Genomic DNA, 15,001 nt, shown 5'->3' with positions numbered 1-15,001 from the left:
TAATCAGCGTGTCGGGATTAGATTTAATAATATAATCTCAACCTTTCATTGTTTTGCACTGAAATTGTCATTTAGCCATCATTCTCAGCAAAGGTCTGTGTGTATTTCATCCTTTAGCAGCACCTCTCCAAACAACCCACTGAACGAGGACGGTATATGTTATCACATCTTGTGAAATGATGCACTTCAGTGGCCTGCTGCTAGTCAGCATTGTACTACTAGTTGTAAATCAGTTCTGAATCATAATGCTGTTTTCCCCCTGTCCTTCATGCACTATCCTGCTGGCCCTTTGCACACTTCCATCTCTTCAGATATGTCAGGTGCTTGTGCAAGAAAGGAACTGTTTTAGGTACTCCTTTCCTCACAGTGATGCAATATAATTATTGAAAAATTTTAATTGTGTAGGAAGTCATTTTCTAATATGTTTCATTTTTAGTAGGGTAATTAATGAAAAGAATAATGCACCACACTGTTGTTGCTAAGGGTATGTCATGCTAACTCCAATTGCAAGGTCTAGGGCAAATAGAAGTGCTGAGAAGCAAGCTTTTAAAGCATCAGGTGCATCATTTGGAAACAAAACAAAACTGTAACATATTAGGAAGGAAGGATTTTGATATCCTTTTAATGAAATTTATTATTAAGAAAATAATCTCATTAAGGGGGAAAAAAAGAATGAAGAATTCTGTGTTGCTGCTTGGCTGAAATAGTTCATATAACAGCAGAACTGGCTTGGAAATAGGTCATGGTATGAACTAGAGAACTGAAATTAAACTGGTAATACCCCCCACAGCAAGCTTGAAAATGTATGCCAAAAATATGCATATGGATGTTAATCTAACTTCTTCTAAATTTAAGAGCATTTGGATTTAACCTTGACTGCCTTGGAACTAAGATGGGAATTCATTAGCAGTTTAGAAGAAGGTTTTCAGTTACATGTTTTCAGCTGTAATAGGATCCAGTGACATTTTTTACTGGCTTTATTTGCAGGATAAGTAATTTTCTAAACTGACATTCAGTGTGAGAATTTTGTAGAACAATACACAAATATTAGTTTTGAAGGTGATACTGGATTTGAAATGTTTCAGGACAAAAATCTTTATGAATACATGTATGATGCTGTTCCTTTTTGTGACAAAATGGTATAGCCTTTGTGGAAATCATATGAGGGTATATTTTGAAAACAGTATTTCAGAAGCTAATTGGGCATTTTTAGTCTCCCAACTGAGCTGAAATCTGCTGGGTATGTGTGATAGTCTTGGTAGGGTGAAACAGCTTTTGCAGAACAATGAAAGCATCAGTTTTTTATGGTTCTCTTGTGCTAATAGCCTAAGATTCAAAATGCTTAGTGTCAGACAATCAATATATACAATTTCTTAGTGGCAAGTTCTTGGCTTTGAAAAATTGATGCTTTATTATTTATGTCCAAATTGTAACACAAATTAGAAAATGTCACTAAAAATAGCTGCCAAGTTCCTGTAGTTTTAATAATGCAATTCTGAAACAACAGCTAACACTGTCAGACAGATTAGCAGTTGTGGTAATTTGGAAGTAGAAAGAACAAGTGCAGATTTGACTAGTTCCCCCATAATTCAGCACATCTTTGGCCCTTATGAATTTTGTCAGTACAATGTAAGACAATAATGGTGACAGAAAAGCTGCAGCAGTTTGTACAATGCCTGGGAAGGACAGAAATAGATTTTCTGGGTGTAACAGGCAATAATTTGGATGTAGGGGGACTGGAAAGAAAAATATTTCCAAACATTTTGCTTTTCTTCTTGGCCCTTTTTTTTTTTTTTTCTTTTTTCCAAACAATGACCAATGCTTGGGGCCATTATACTGTATATACATATATACATTATATAGTATATACATCATATACTATATTATATGGATAATATACATTATCCATATTAGTCAAATAAATGAGGTGAAAAATTGCCCTTACCTTTGTCTGTCCTATTTTTTCCTCATTAGCATTTATTTTTGTACCTTTCCTTCCATCTCTCTCTGTTCCATTGGGGAAAAAAAAAAAGCTAGCAAAATATACTGAATCCTGGGTTTCTGAAAGGAATCAGCCTTCAGTTACATGTCAGGGGGGTTCTGCAAGGCCGTAGCAGCTCATACATCCATGACATATCACTGTATGTCACCAACCCTGGACCAAGCTGTCTGGCTGGTCTGAGTTGGTGCTCAGCTGGAGGCAGGGTGAAGGAGCAGCTCGGAGGAGGTGTTTTCTATCAGAAGAGTGCCTGCAGTGTACTTATGTCTTTCTGTGCTGGTTTGCAAGAGTCTCCTTCACTTTTAAGCCAAAGCCCTGATGAATTTGAAAGGTCATGTCTTTCCTTTATTTCTGCTTAATTCCAAACTCATTATGAAAAAACAAAGTGATTATAGAAATGAAAATAGGAAGATTTAATATGAGAAAGCACAAATCACATAATCTCCACAGAAGATGGCTATAGATAGGACTTGTATAGCTGAAATGCATGGAGTGTTTTCTCAACTGAGTGGCTTGGATGCATTTTCAAATGCTGTGAATCTACAGGACAGCTAGGGAGCAACGATTTGCTTCACAGTTTTTCCTAATCCACTTCTGCATCCTTTCCACTTTATAAGGACGCTCATTGCTATGTGTGAGACCGATAAAGCATTAGGCACACACAATTGCAACCATATCACTTCTTTATTGTCCAGCTGCTAGAAGAGATATGGTGCTGTGATTTATTCACTGTCCAACGAACTAACACTTTATTTTGGTGGACAGAATGATTCTTATAACTAGAATAATGTTGAGAGGAGTAGTTACAGTAATTAACAACGTTGAAGGGAAATCTTTTTAAAAACTAACTATTGAAGCTAAGCCCAAAAAATAAATAACAACCTGTCTCATTATCAGTTATGAAGAGACTGAAGACTTTTTTCTCCTTGTTTCCACACTGCGATTTCATCCCAGTAATTTTGGCTTGCTCCTGAACTGAGCAGTCTTCAGAGGGCACTGACTTGGTGCCAATACTTGTACTGTTGTTTAACTTTTTCAACCCCAGCAGAAGAGCCTCTGTAATAACAAATGTAGCTATTATTGGTTTCTTTTATTCAGACATAATTATCTGGTTGTCTGTTTAACAGACAACCAAGGATTTTTATTTTTATTTTTTGACAGACAACAAAAGGATTTTTCTTTTTAAGTGGATTTTTTTTTCCTCATAAATAGAAATGCATTTTTAGGGAAACTTTTTAAAATGCTATGTCTTGAAATATAAGATTATTATTCTATTGAAATATGAAAAGTAAACTTAATCATAGACAATATAAAAAAGGCAATATAAAACCTCCATAATGCATTAATTTTAAATATTTTTGAGTAGTTTGGAAAACAGTCATTTACTTATAAATTTGTCTTCTAAATCAGTTGAAAACATCATAAATTGTACTTCTTCCACAGGGAACACTCACTCATTGAAACATTTGTGAGAGTATAAACCCTTTTCATTGCATTTTGTCAAAGTACTATACTTCCATGCAGAAATATTTTGGATTTTGAAAAAAATCAGGGGTATATCTTACATAATATCTGACCAGCAAGTATGTGTTGAATGTTTCCAATCCATTTTAAAAGAATAGATAAAGACTAAACTCAATAATTATCATTTTATTTTATATATCATTAATTTTAAATCTCTCCATACTTAGATATGATCTTTTTTTCTTCCTTTAACCATACACAGAAGACTTTTGTGGACACTAGGCGTGGAAAGAGATTTTAATTGGCAGGATGCATATGTGTATTGGGAACAGCCCTAGGCTGCTAATATGGCCTCAGGGCTGCAGTTGTGCCTGTTGAAACCCTGCCATCTTCCTATAGGTGATATTTAGGTGGTGAAAGTCTAGCCACAACAAATGCTCACAATGTTCCTTGGAGCTTTCTGACTGCATCTGCTCTATTTTCAGTGGAAAGTTTTTCAGAAAAAATAACATTGCTGATATTTCCCAAGAGCCCTCCAAGTTAATGGGTCAAAAAAGACCAAAAGCATAGTTTGAAGACCCTGAAACTTCATATTAAATTCATATTAGTTTGATTAGTATCAGGCTGATACTGTCTCATGAGCAACTGAAAGTCCTTCTTAACATTGCATCCTGGTAAGTGTAGTTTGTGAGAAGTAAGTCATACTATTGTGGAAGCACTGTATTAATATATTGCTGTATTAATTATATCTTGCTGTATTAATATATTGAAATTCAAATCATTTTCATGTTAGACCCTAGCCACTCTGTAGCCTACCTTGCTATAATGAATTCTATTAGCTGGAACAGAAATTGATTAGCTATAGGAAAATGAAGTAGTCCTAGTGACTTCCTGAAAAATTAACTTATTTCTTGTATGCACTCTTGACACTGTTGCATAAAAAAGCAGTAAAACACAGAGGAAGAAAAACAAAACAAAACAAACAAACAAACAAACAAAAACATAAAAGTGTACATGGTTTTCTTTTACTGGAAACAAGTTTTTTTTACTTCCAGGAAAAGCAGAACAAGCCAACCAACAATGAAACAACAAAAACAAAGTAGGAAACAAAAATAACCCATGTAAAGTCAGAAAAGCTCCCTCCCTCCCTCCCTCCTTCCCTCCTTCCCTCCATCAGACCAGTCATTTTGTGATAAGGTAGGGAAGAACAGAAGTACAGCCTCATCCCTGATTCTGGCTTCTCACTTTTCCTATGACATTGCCTCATAATGGATGATGAATCATAGTGGCTACAATACATGTACTAAAGAGTATAAAATTTTGCTTTTCAGCTTCTTGATATCTAGAAGCTATAATGAATTCAAAGTTGCTTTACCCTAGTTTGATTTAATTTGACAGCCTTTTCTTCCCTTCTTTCAGATAGAATATTGAGAAATTAATGAATGACAGGTACATAGGATTATAACAATGTGATGTAGGAAATTGTTCTTCAAATCCTGCAGCAAGCAAAGGAATTTATTTTAATTTTCGCTGCACTGATAGTAGAAGACAGACATAAGTTCAATACTATTTGTCACCAGACATTTAGAAAGTCTGTTCATTTTCAGGAAATGTTATTTTGCAAGTAATCACCAATGTCAATGAAAGAACATACCAACAGAGTTTAATGTATTCCACTTATTATTTCTTAAAACTGTAAAGAAATAAAGCAGAGGATTTTGTTTATATACTAATTTTTGATGCAAAGTTTGTATTTACAGGAGGCAGAATAAAACCTAAAATTCTGATTCACCCATTCACACAAATTTTAATTATACAGATTCAGCCTATGAAGTGGAGGGAGGTGCTCTCTCAGCTGTGTGAGAGGGGGCTGGGGAGATTTAAAGTGAAAATTGCATTTTAAAATTTATTTTCCTCCTGTCATCTGAGATCAGTATTGGTTTCTATGCCAATCCCCCTCTACTGTCACTAGGAAGAGGCAATATGAATCATGTCCTGCTGGATAATACAAAAAGCACCTTCGCCTGGTTGTATTCACGTGTCTTACTTGTCATTTAGATGTTCTATAAATTAAATAAGGTCAGTTTCTTTTTATAAATCCTGTGCACAGGATGCTTTGTTAGTTGTACTTAGGGCAGCCTGCTGAGATCAGTGTCACTGTATAAAGAGACCATCCCTCCCTCGCATGCCTGAAGAAACATTTGCCTCGGATCCTGCCATCCCTGCACTTGTGGAGGCAAAGGCGGACATCTGTCCTCCTCTCTGCTCAGGCCCCCAAAGCGTCATGCTGCCATAACCCTGTGATCAACACCTACAAAGACACGCTAATATCTTCCCAGGGTATGTGAATGCCTCACAGCTAGCAGAGGGGAGATATACCCTCCTCCGTCTCACTTCCTTCTTCATTTGTTTGTTTTCTGTATTCCTTCAGTATTATTCTTCCACAAGGTCGTCTGTAATTCAAAATAGGAAAAGAATATCCTATTTTGAACAGCTGGAGTTAGAGCAGATATTTTCTCCAATTTCTTCTCTGATTCTGTCTGTCTTCACAGAGAGCAACCATTTGAAAACATTTCCATTCAGCATTGAGGTGGGAGATCTGTTGCCGACTTTTTCCCTGATTTCCCTCAAATTATTTTTGATTCTTGTCAAGCTATGTGTCCCAGACCTCCTACTTTCTCATGCAGTGGTGCTGTTGCCAAAAACAAATTCTCAAAACAAATTTGCCTAACAAAAACGTCCATCTCTCTGTGAAGGAACTGGTAAGTTGTTCTGACAGCTTTTCTCACTAGGAAGCAACCAGTTCAGGATGGTGGTCAAAATCTCCCAGCAGTCAGAGCCACCTCCATCCCTTGCTTAAATCTGTGAGAAAAAAACTGAGAGAACATCCTTATACAGCGACTCTCAGAGCCTGATTTTTCATTCCAGGACATTTATGTTTCTATAACTTCCACTGGCTTCAGAATGCCTACAGTATTTCATAACATTCTTTTATGAAATAAAAGTATTAGTGTTAGTAGTTGGTCTTCATGTCTGAACAATCTCTGTGATGCAGTCTTTTGGTAGGGCCATTCACTTCCAATAAGTAGATATAAATCTATTGATCTTGTTTATATTCATTTTTGTCTTTAGCATGACCTAATAATAATAATAATAATAATAATAATAATAATAATAATAATAATAATAATAATAATAATAATAATAATAATAATAAGCCTGTAGAATACCATTATTTAGCTGGTAAACCTTTGGGAACAAAAAATAATTCTAATATAACATCAACTGCACTTTATTTCTTAGCAGCATTGGAACGTGAATGTTAATCTCTCTGAATAAAAATCAACTCTGATATAGCAGTTCTGCCATCAACACATGTACTAAAAATGCAGTTAGACAGTTGTAATCCTCTGAAGAGATTTGTAAAGTCAGGAAAAAAAAGAAAAACCTTTATCTTGCTTTGACTTCTGAATTATGCCTCTGCGGGTGTGGGATGTTCTTAGCCTACATTTGCTGGCAGAGTTAGCTAGGAAAGATGATCAGTGGTTTTAGCACATGTAGACATTGTCAGCTAGAAAAATATGGGCATAGAGAAATATCTCATTTTTTTCAAATGAACAGCATTCCCAGTTTCCAGTGTCCAAGGTGAGCAGTGTGCCAGCAGTGTTCAGGGGATGGGAATGAGAGCAGGAGCAGGAAGCCAACTTCTGTATGAAATGCAAACCAGAAGTGGCTTTGCCTGGAAGCAGCAGTTTGCAGCTTGCAACTCCCCCGCGCTGCCTGGGATCTGCTACCTCACTTTCCTGGGATGAGGAAGGAAGGCTCTGCCACATCTACTGAGCACAGATTTTGGTATGAGAGGTGAGCTGCGAGTCCTGTACAGGAGATGACAAGGTACAGCTGATGGATGTCAGCTGGCAGCCAGTGCCAGGGCTAACTCAGTCGGAGCAGCTTATCGAGTTCCTGCAAGCACGCTGAGAGGGACAGTATTCTCTTCAAAGTTAAGCTATGCCTATATATAATTAAAAAAAAAAAAAAAAAAAGGGAAAAGGTGAAGAAGTGGTAAACAGAGGTAAACCTTCTCCGAGCTCTTTTCAAATATATTTCATTTTCACAACTGGAAAGCACAGTTGAAGCACAGTTCTCAGTAGCAGTATTCTGTGGAGCTCTGGAACATCTAATGTCTTCTTAATCTATTAGACACACTGCAGGGAGAAAATTGGTCACCTGCTGTTTTGGCAGACAACTACTGACTTGCACTTCATGATTGCTTTTCTCTCCTGGAGAAGTTTGTTTGAACTGCGGGGAAGTAGACTGTCCCTGGAAGGGAGACAGTGTGGTGCGAGACAGTCATGGCAACAGAATGTCTCCCCACCGCCTCATTTGGCTTCAAGGAGCATGAGCAGTGCTGCTGTCTGGAGGGAGACAGAAGACGAAAGGAAGGCATCAGAATCATGGAGCGTTTCTTATGGCTCTCCAGCTGGCCAAACACAGAGAGTTGCAGCTGATCAGTTCCCTCACTTTTCTTCCTGGTATACCCTTCTCACTCTGTAGTTGTTGCTTACATGTTCTTTTTTTTTGATGTATTTCTGGGGAAAAAAATCTTCATCCTTTGAGTCTGACTATCTTTTTCTGAGGAAAGATACTTTGCTAAAATTTTTAACTAAATGGAACTTCTTATAATGGTATTTGATTTCTAATAGATGGCCTTTAGATGTGACTGATTGGTTTGGCAGAGTATTGTTTTTCCATGAACTTTTGTAGTAGGTTCTTTGTAATCAGCTTCTCTTAGAGAACTGGCTAATTATATATGTTACACACACACACACACACACATATATACATAACCAGTTCATATACATATATAAGTTGATACAGCAGCCCAAAAAAGTACCAAGAACTGTGAATTCAGATGGCTAAAATGTCGTTCTTGAATTTCTTTAGGATTAACAGTTTTGTAGACAGGGTGGAAATTTGTAAAGGAGTTCTTTTTTTTGCAGTTGTTGAATGTAATAATAAATAATATAGCATAATGGCAGGCTATGTTATAGACTAGTTTAATGACAAAATCAACAAAACAAAAAAGAAGTCAAAAGCTCAAAACACTGTTTACAATCTCAAATTCAAGGCTTACTTTTAAACATAACAAATGGAGAGAGAGAGATTGGAATTGTGACAAACTGACTATAGCACTTGTTTATCTTACTTGTATGTTAATCAGCACCATACTGATTTTAATATTATTTCAAGACTGAATAATTCAGGGAGCGAGATTCTGAAAATGTTTATGAGTTTTAACTCAGAAGCCATTCTAAAAGGTTTAGAGATCATAATTGTTATTAAACTCCTTTAGCGTCTTTTAAACCCTTATCCATGTTCAAGCACTCTCTGTGTTATTAGCAACTGACTACATGTACGTCAATAATGCAAACTGTTTTATATGTTGAGAGTGCCTAAGGCCCGTCTTGCATATAAATTTCTCTTTGTTTCCTAATTGGTGCAAATACTTCTAGTTTTCAATAAAAATGGTGGTAATATCTGTCACCACTGAACCACTGCTTCTCTAAAAGCCAGGAAGAGTAAAGTCACAGGAGCTAGGGGAGTTGGTCAGAAGTAGGAACAAGGACATGCATGGAAGCCAGTAATGCTCTTCCATTGAGTGACTCCAACTAATAAAAAGGTGGTACATGTTGCATTTCCTTCCCAGTGCTAGCAGGAATGAGTTTTGATATTTAATTTCCTTCAGACTCTCTTTAGGTAGTGTGACTAATAGGTTTTCTATATTTGTAATCCTTTTTAATGTAATTTCTTTAAGATTGTTTTCTGTAGCTGGTTTGGAAGTAAACAGTTTAAGGAGAGTTGTTTACCTAAGCATGTCTTGTTACTAAGTCTCATTATTTACATCTGCCATGCAACTCAGATGTGCTAAGTTAATAGTTAAAAGTATGCTATTTCATACAGCATTGTCACGAGTAAATGTCTGTAAATAAATATCTGCAGTGAATATTATAAATTCATATTTTAAATGAATGCATTCTAAATGGGTAAGAAGAAACTGTCAGTTGAATTAAGGTGAAAATTTACTTCTGAAATAACTATTTGAAATTTTAAATTTGCACTACAGCTCTTACCAATCTAAAAAAAAAAAGACACTAAAAGAGGTGGTAGGAAAGGTAGGAGAGGAAAGGTGTGACTGGCTTTGTCGCCACTCTTATTTAACTGAAGATAATTTTTTAACTAGATCAAATAAATTCAGAATTTTTTAACTAGATCAAATAAATTCAGAAGCCAAAGTAAAGCATCATTGGCTTGGGACTATGGTGTATTTATGGATATATCTGGTGTCAATTCTCATCCTTTTTATGGTTTAACCTGGAAAGCAGCAAAGTACCACATAGCCATTCACTTACTCTCCCCACGCAGCAGAATAAAGGAAAATATCAGGGGACCAAAAAAAGAAAAAAAATATATAAATAAATAAAATAAAACTTGCGGGTTAAGATAAAGACAGCATAATAGGAAAGAAAAGGGGAAAAAATACACGAAGCAAATGATGCACAATGCAATTGCTCACCAACCACTGACCAATGCCCAGTCAGTCTCTAAATAGTAGCCAACCACCCCCCACCCCACCCCCAATTTTACAGTTCAGTGTGATGCTGTAGGGTATGAGACACTCCTTTGGCCAACCTGGGCCAGCTGTCCTGGCTGTGTCCCCTCCCAGCTCCTGGGGCACCCCCATCCTCCTCCTGGCAGGGCAGCATGAAGAGCAGAAAAGGTCTTGGCTCCTTCCACTGCTCTGCAACAACTAAAACATCAGTGTGTTATCAGCGTTATTCTCATCCTAAGTCCAAAACGCAGCACCATACTAGACACTAGGAAGAAAATTAAATCTATTCCAACCAAATCCAGGACATCATTTAGATAAATTAGTAGCTAATATTTATAAAGCCTAAAATGCTAAGTGCTTCATAAATGCAATGAAACTTCTTCTAAATGTCCCCTTACGTGTGACAAGAATGAGTAGCTCTACCAAGGGAGTGTCTTGAACAACATATTTTTAGGGCATTTGGCAGCAGTGCTTTAGACTAACATTCTCAGTTCTTTTGCTCTTCATGAAAGTCTTCTGTAACTTGTTTCACTCAGACATTCGTGAAGGTTGGGACCCCAGCAATGCAAATGTTTGCTTTAGATATGATGCAAAAAGCAATTTTAAGGAAGAATCTGTAATAATGGGGAGAATTAAATACCATAATGATGGGAAAGCGTAAGACAGGGACACTGTTGTATTTATACATGAACAAGAAAAATTCTATTGAGTTCTGGATGGTTCATTATGCTGTAATGATATATAAAATTTTGGACATGAAGAGGAAGTGCTACTGTGGATAAATTAGAAATTATTTTTTTTTCTAATATCACTGTAAATGAAAGCGTTAGTACAGTGAATCACCTCAGGATTACTTTATTTCCATGAATGATATAGAAAATACAATTGAAATTATTTATCCAACACTGAGTCCTTTAAACAGAGAACTTTCATCTTCTATAGAATACATTTAAATACGTGATTTAGAAAAAAAAATGTTAATATTTCAAAGCTAAGACAATCTTTTATTATATGTCTATGAAAATGAAGTATTAGGTAGTCACAATTCATAACAGAGTCAAGCTTCATTTTTTCTACACAAGCTTCATACTTTGGAAACATAATTGTCTTTTTGGGTCTCTTTACTCATGGAGGGAAAGGTAGTAATTTGTTATGATTATGAATCACACATGCACAAAAGAAGCTGTGTATTCCTATGGCTTTATTGGCTTTATTTTTTATTTTTTATTTTTTTTCTCATTTAAGCCCAATTTTAAATTACGTCTATTTTTAAACTTCTGTCTGCAAATACTAAATAGCCCTATTTTTTTATGGTTCTATGGTTAGCACAATACTGGCTGAGTAGTCGCTGTGGCTGATGGTAGTAAGTAAACAATGTCCACAGTAATAAATGTTTGAAGGAACATGTATTATAAATTATAAATTATAAATTATAAATCATGTATTATAAATTGTTTTGAAATAGCACTACATACTCCATAAGAATAGGTTAGTGAAGCTTTTTTTTATTTTTTTATTTTTAGCAAATAGTTCTTGTCATTATCAGGAGACCTCTAGAGTCAAGAAGAACAAGGCTGTGGAAGGAGAGAAGGAATTACATTTTATCACTGCATGCCTGATAGTGAGCTGTACCAGTAAAGGGTCCTGTTAAGGTCTCCAAGAAAATGATCTGAGAGACAATTATGCTTCCTATCCTTCTTCTGTCAGCATTCCAGCTCATCACATAAAAGACGTTTGTGTATATGGGTGCTGTCCATCTTGCCCAACACAACCAGTTGTTCATTATTTCTGCCTTAATTGCAGTACAGTCAATATGTTCTGTGCTCCATTTTACAGGGTTCTTACATTGCCAAGCATAAGGTATAAGGCATGGAAGGATTTCTCCAGATCTTCTGTACAAACTTCAAATCATCAAACTCTGCTCTGTGCCAAGCATGGCAGCTTTGTGGAGTTAGAGGTGGATTCCATTCTGGCTCCAAAGTTCCTTTGTAGTTAAAGGTAGGGCTGTCTGTGTGCACAGGATACATGACTTCACTGGTATTGGACCAATCCTTCAAAACATTTCCATGACAAGTAACTGTGTGGAGAACCTGAAAATCCTGCTTGGAGTTGATCAGATCTGCACAGTTCTTCATGACAGACTAAGACCAGCAGAAGCACTGCAAAAATCAGTTGTTCTGAAATTGAAAAGCAAATTCTGAATCTCAAAAAAGGTGTGGGTAGCTTGGACCAATACTGCCACATAAAATAATGCCAACAGGATAGTTGTGAGGGCCTTTTGATTTGGTTTGCGGTGGGTCCACAGAGGATTCACTCACTGAAGCGACCAGCTCTGGCACCTACCAGTTTGATGCCAGTGTCAGCAACAGATGCCCAAGGCCTTGAGAAGGGTCACAGGTCAGTGGTAACCTGAAGAGCAGCGCAGAGGAATTCCAGCCACTCTAGCCAGTGAGTCAGCGTCACTGGGAGCCCAACTTAAATGTCTCTATGCCCTTCCTTAAAAGTGGTTACCCTTTCTCCTACATATTCAAGATCTTGTCAGTCTGCTTTCAATATGGAGATATTTTGAGTCTTTTATCTTTCTGAAAAATTCATTTGCCATCTTGCCCATCCAAAGTGTCATTACTGAGCACTTGTGGTGTATTTTGGGATGAGGTAATCTCAGGTACTGGTTGGTAATGAATCTGAATGTTCTGAATGTCAGAACATATTGCTCCTGATGGTAGCTCAGATAAGAGACAGTGAATTAAATTCTTGTTCCAGAGGAAAATAAAGGTCTGTCATTCCTCAGACCACTCCCACAGTCATTATGGGAACTGTTTCACTCTTCTGGATGTTGAGAGGATCAAAAGAGGCAAGAAAGAAAGATTTTCTAGCCTGTTTTTGACTGCTCTGATTTCCAGTACTTGATCTACATTTTTTTAATTCTTGAAAATACAAGAAGCATGAAAAGAAAATCTTGAGTGCCACAACCCAAACTAGCATATTGTAAGGTAGATGTAAAATGCTTCTTTCTGCTCAAAGAGGGGAGTTCACATTCTCTCTAGTAAAGAAAATCTAACCTAAGTCATCATATCCTAGATGTTTTTTCCACTGAGTGTCCAATCCTTGGAATGGATAAGGTGATTCACTTAAATTGATGCCTCCTCTAGTGCTTTATTTCCTTGGCACAAGACGTACCTTATTGTATTGTATCGTTCAACTAAATGTTTACTTGCTTGTTTGTTTTTCTTTTCCACAAATAGTCTAAATAAGTACATTATGAGAGAAATAAAACGAAAGTCATTTTTGTTATTTTTTTATTTTTGATTTTTTTTAGTTTGGCAGCCTTTATGCACACCGCTCTATTTATTAGCTCGTAATTACACTATTGGTGATGTAGAAATAAGTGTAATTGGATGGGACAAATAAATAATTTTCACCTTTATATAGCTTCCATATATTAAAATCTTCACAGAATGAAAGCAGGGTTGGCACATTTTCAAGAAAAACAATTATGGTATATAAAAAGCTCTGTCTTCTTCCTTATTTTTTTCCTCAAGCCTAAAGCTAGTAGAGAAGGTTTGATAGGAGTCTGTAACTGATTCATTTGTTAAAAGCTATTGTAAATGATTCAGGCTTTGAGAAAAAAATGTCTTGTCAAAGTGCTCGGAAGTCAAGAGAGTTAAGTTGCTGCTTAGTTCTGCTTCTAGGCTAATGACAACAGCAGCTTTGGGAATCACCTGTTTCTGTTTCTAGTCTCTGTAAGGTGAATGTTCAAAGTGGCTTATGTCATTATGTCGTCAACTTCATGTGAAAGAGACATGCTTCAAAACAGGTACTGGGACTGAGCACACTGCTTAAGCAGAACAATAATATTTGTCTATTTTCTTTTCTGCCTTTCCATTTTATGTGTTTTAGTCAGAGTAAATGTATATAGTATCTTACTTTTGACAGAAATGTGTACTGCTGTCTAAAATATCACCTGTTAGCAATTTATATCTTTCTGACTTGAAGTGGAAATCTTGTTATGTATCAAAACATCAAATAACATTATGAAAGAAATGAAAAGCAGTATTACTTTGGTTGCCTCCTAACACAGATTTTTTTTTTTCTTTTTTTTTTTTTTTTCCCCTAAAATTTCTGTGATTTTTACAAGATCAAAAGTAATATTTCAGGCTGGTGGCCAATCACTAATGGAGTTCCCCAGGTGTCCACTTTAGGGGCAGTTCTCTTTGATGTTTTCAAATATGACTTGGATGTAGGACTTGAAGGTGTTTTGAATAAGTTTGTAGATGATACTAAATTAGGAGGAGCTGTTGACTCCCTTGAGGGCAGAGAAGCCTTGCAAAGAGATCTTGACAAACTGGAGGGATGGGCAATCACCAGCCACATGAAGTTCAACAAGAACAAGTACCAGATTCTGCACCCAGGAAGGGGCAATTCTGGCTATACATACAGACTGTGGGATGAGAGGTTGGAGAGCAGCCCCACAAGAAAGGGATCTGTGGGTTCTGGTTGACAACAAGTTGAAAGAGAGCCAACAGAGTGCCCTGGCAGCCAAAAGGGCAACCCATGTCCTAGGGTGCATCAGGAACAGCACTGCAAGCTGGTCTAGGGAAGGGATTGTTCTGCTCTGCTCTGCTCTGGTACAGCCTCACCTCAAGCACTGTGTGCAGTTTTGGGTGCCACAATATAAGAAGATGGTGAAGGGTCTAGAGGGGAAGATGTCTGAGAGGTGGCTGAGATCACTTCGTTTGTTCAGCCCAGAGCAGAGCAGATTGAGGGGAGGCCTCATGGCATCCTGTAGCCTCCCCACAAGGGGCAGGCACTGAGCTTTGCTCTCTAGGGATAGTGACAGGACCTGAGCGAATGGCATGGAGCTGCCACAGGGGAGGTTCAGGCTGGGTGTTAGGGAAAGGTTCTTCACCTAGTTGGTGGCCAGGCAC

At 37.0% G+C, this 15,001-nt stretch overlaps 1 protein-coding gene across 2 annotated transcripts in view; it reads left to right on the top strand.

Annotated features, from left to right (window-relative positions):
* Window positions 1–15,001, top strand: part of CDH18 (cadherin 18) — a 464,051-nt gene that overhangs the window by 408,852 nt on the left and 40,198 nt on the right. The gene's annotated exons all lie outside the window — the stretch shown is intronic.

This window comes from Aythya fuligula, chromosome 2 (genome assembly GCF_009819795.1).
Source record: "Aythya fuligula isolate bAytFul2 chromosome 2, bAytFul2.pri, whole genome shotgun sequence".
Lineage (NCBI taxonomy): Eukaryota > Metazoa > Chordata > Aves > Anseriformes > Anatidae > Aythya > Aythya fuligula.
The sequence above is the reverse complement of the archived record's forward strand: the minus strand, read 5'-3'. Positions and strand labels throughout refer to the sequence as shown.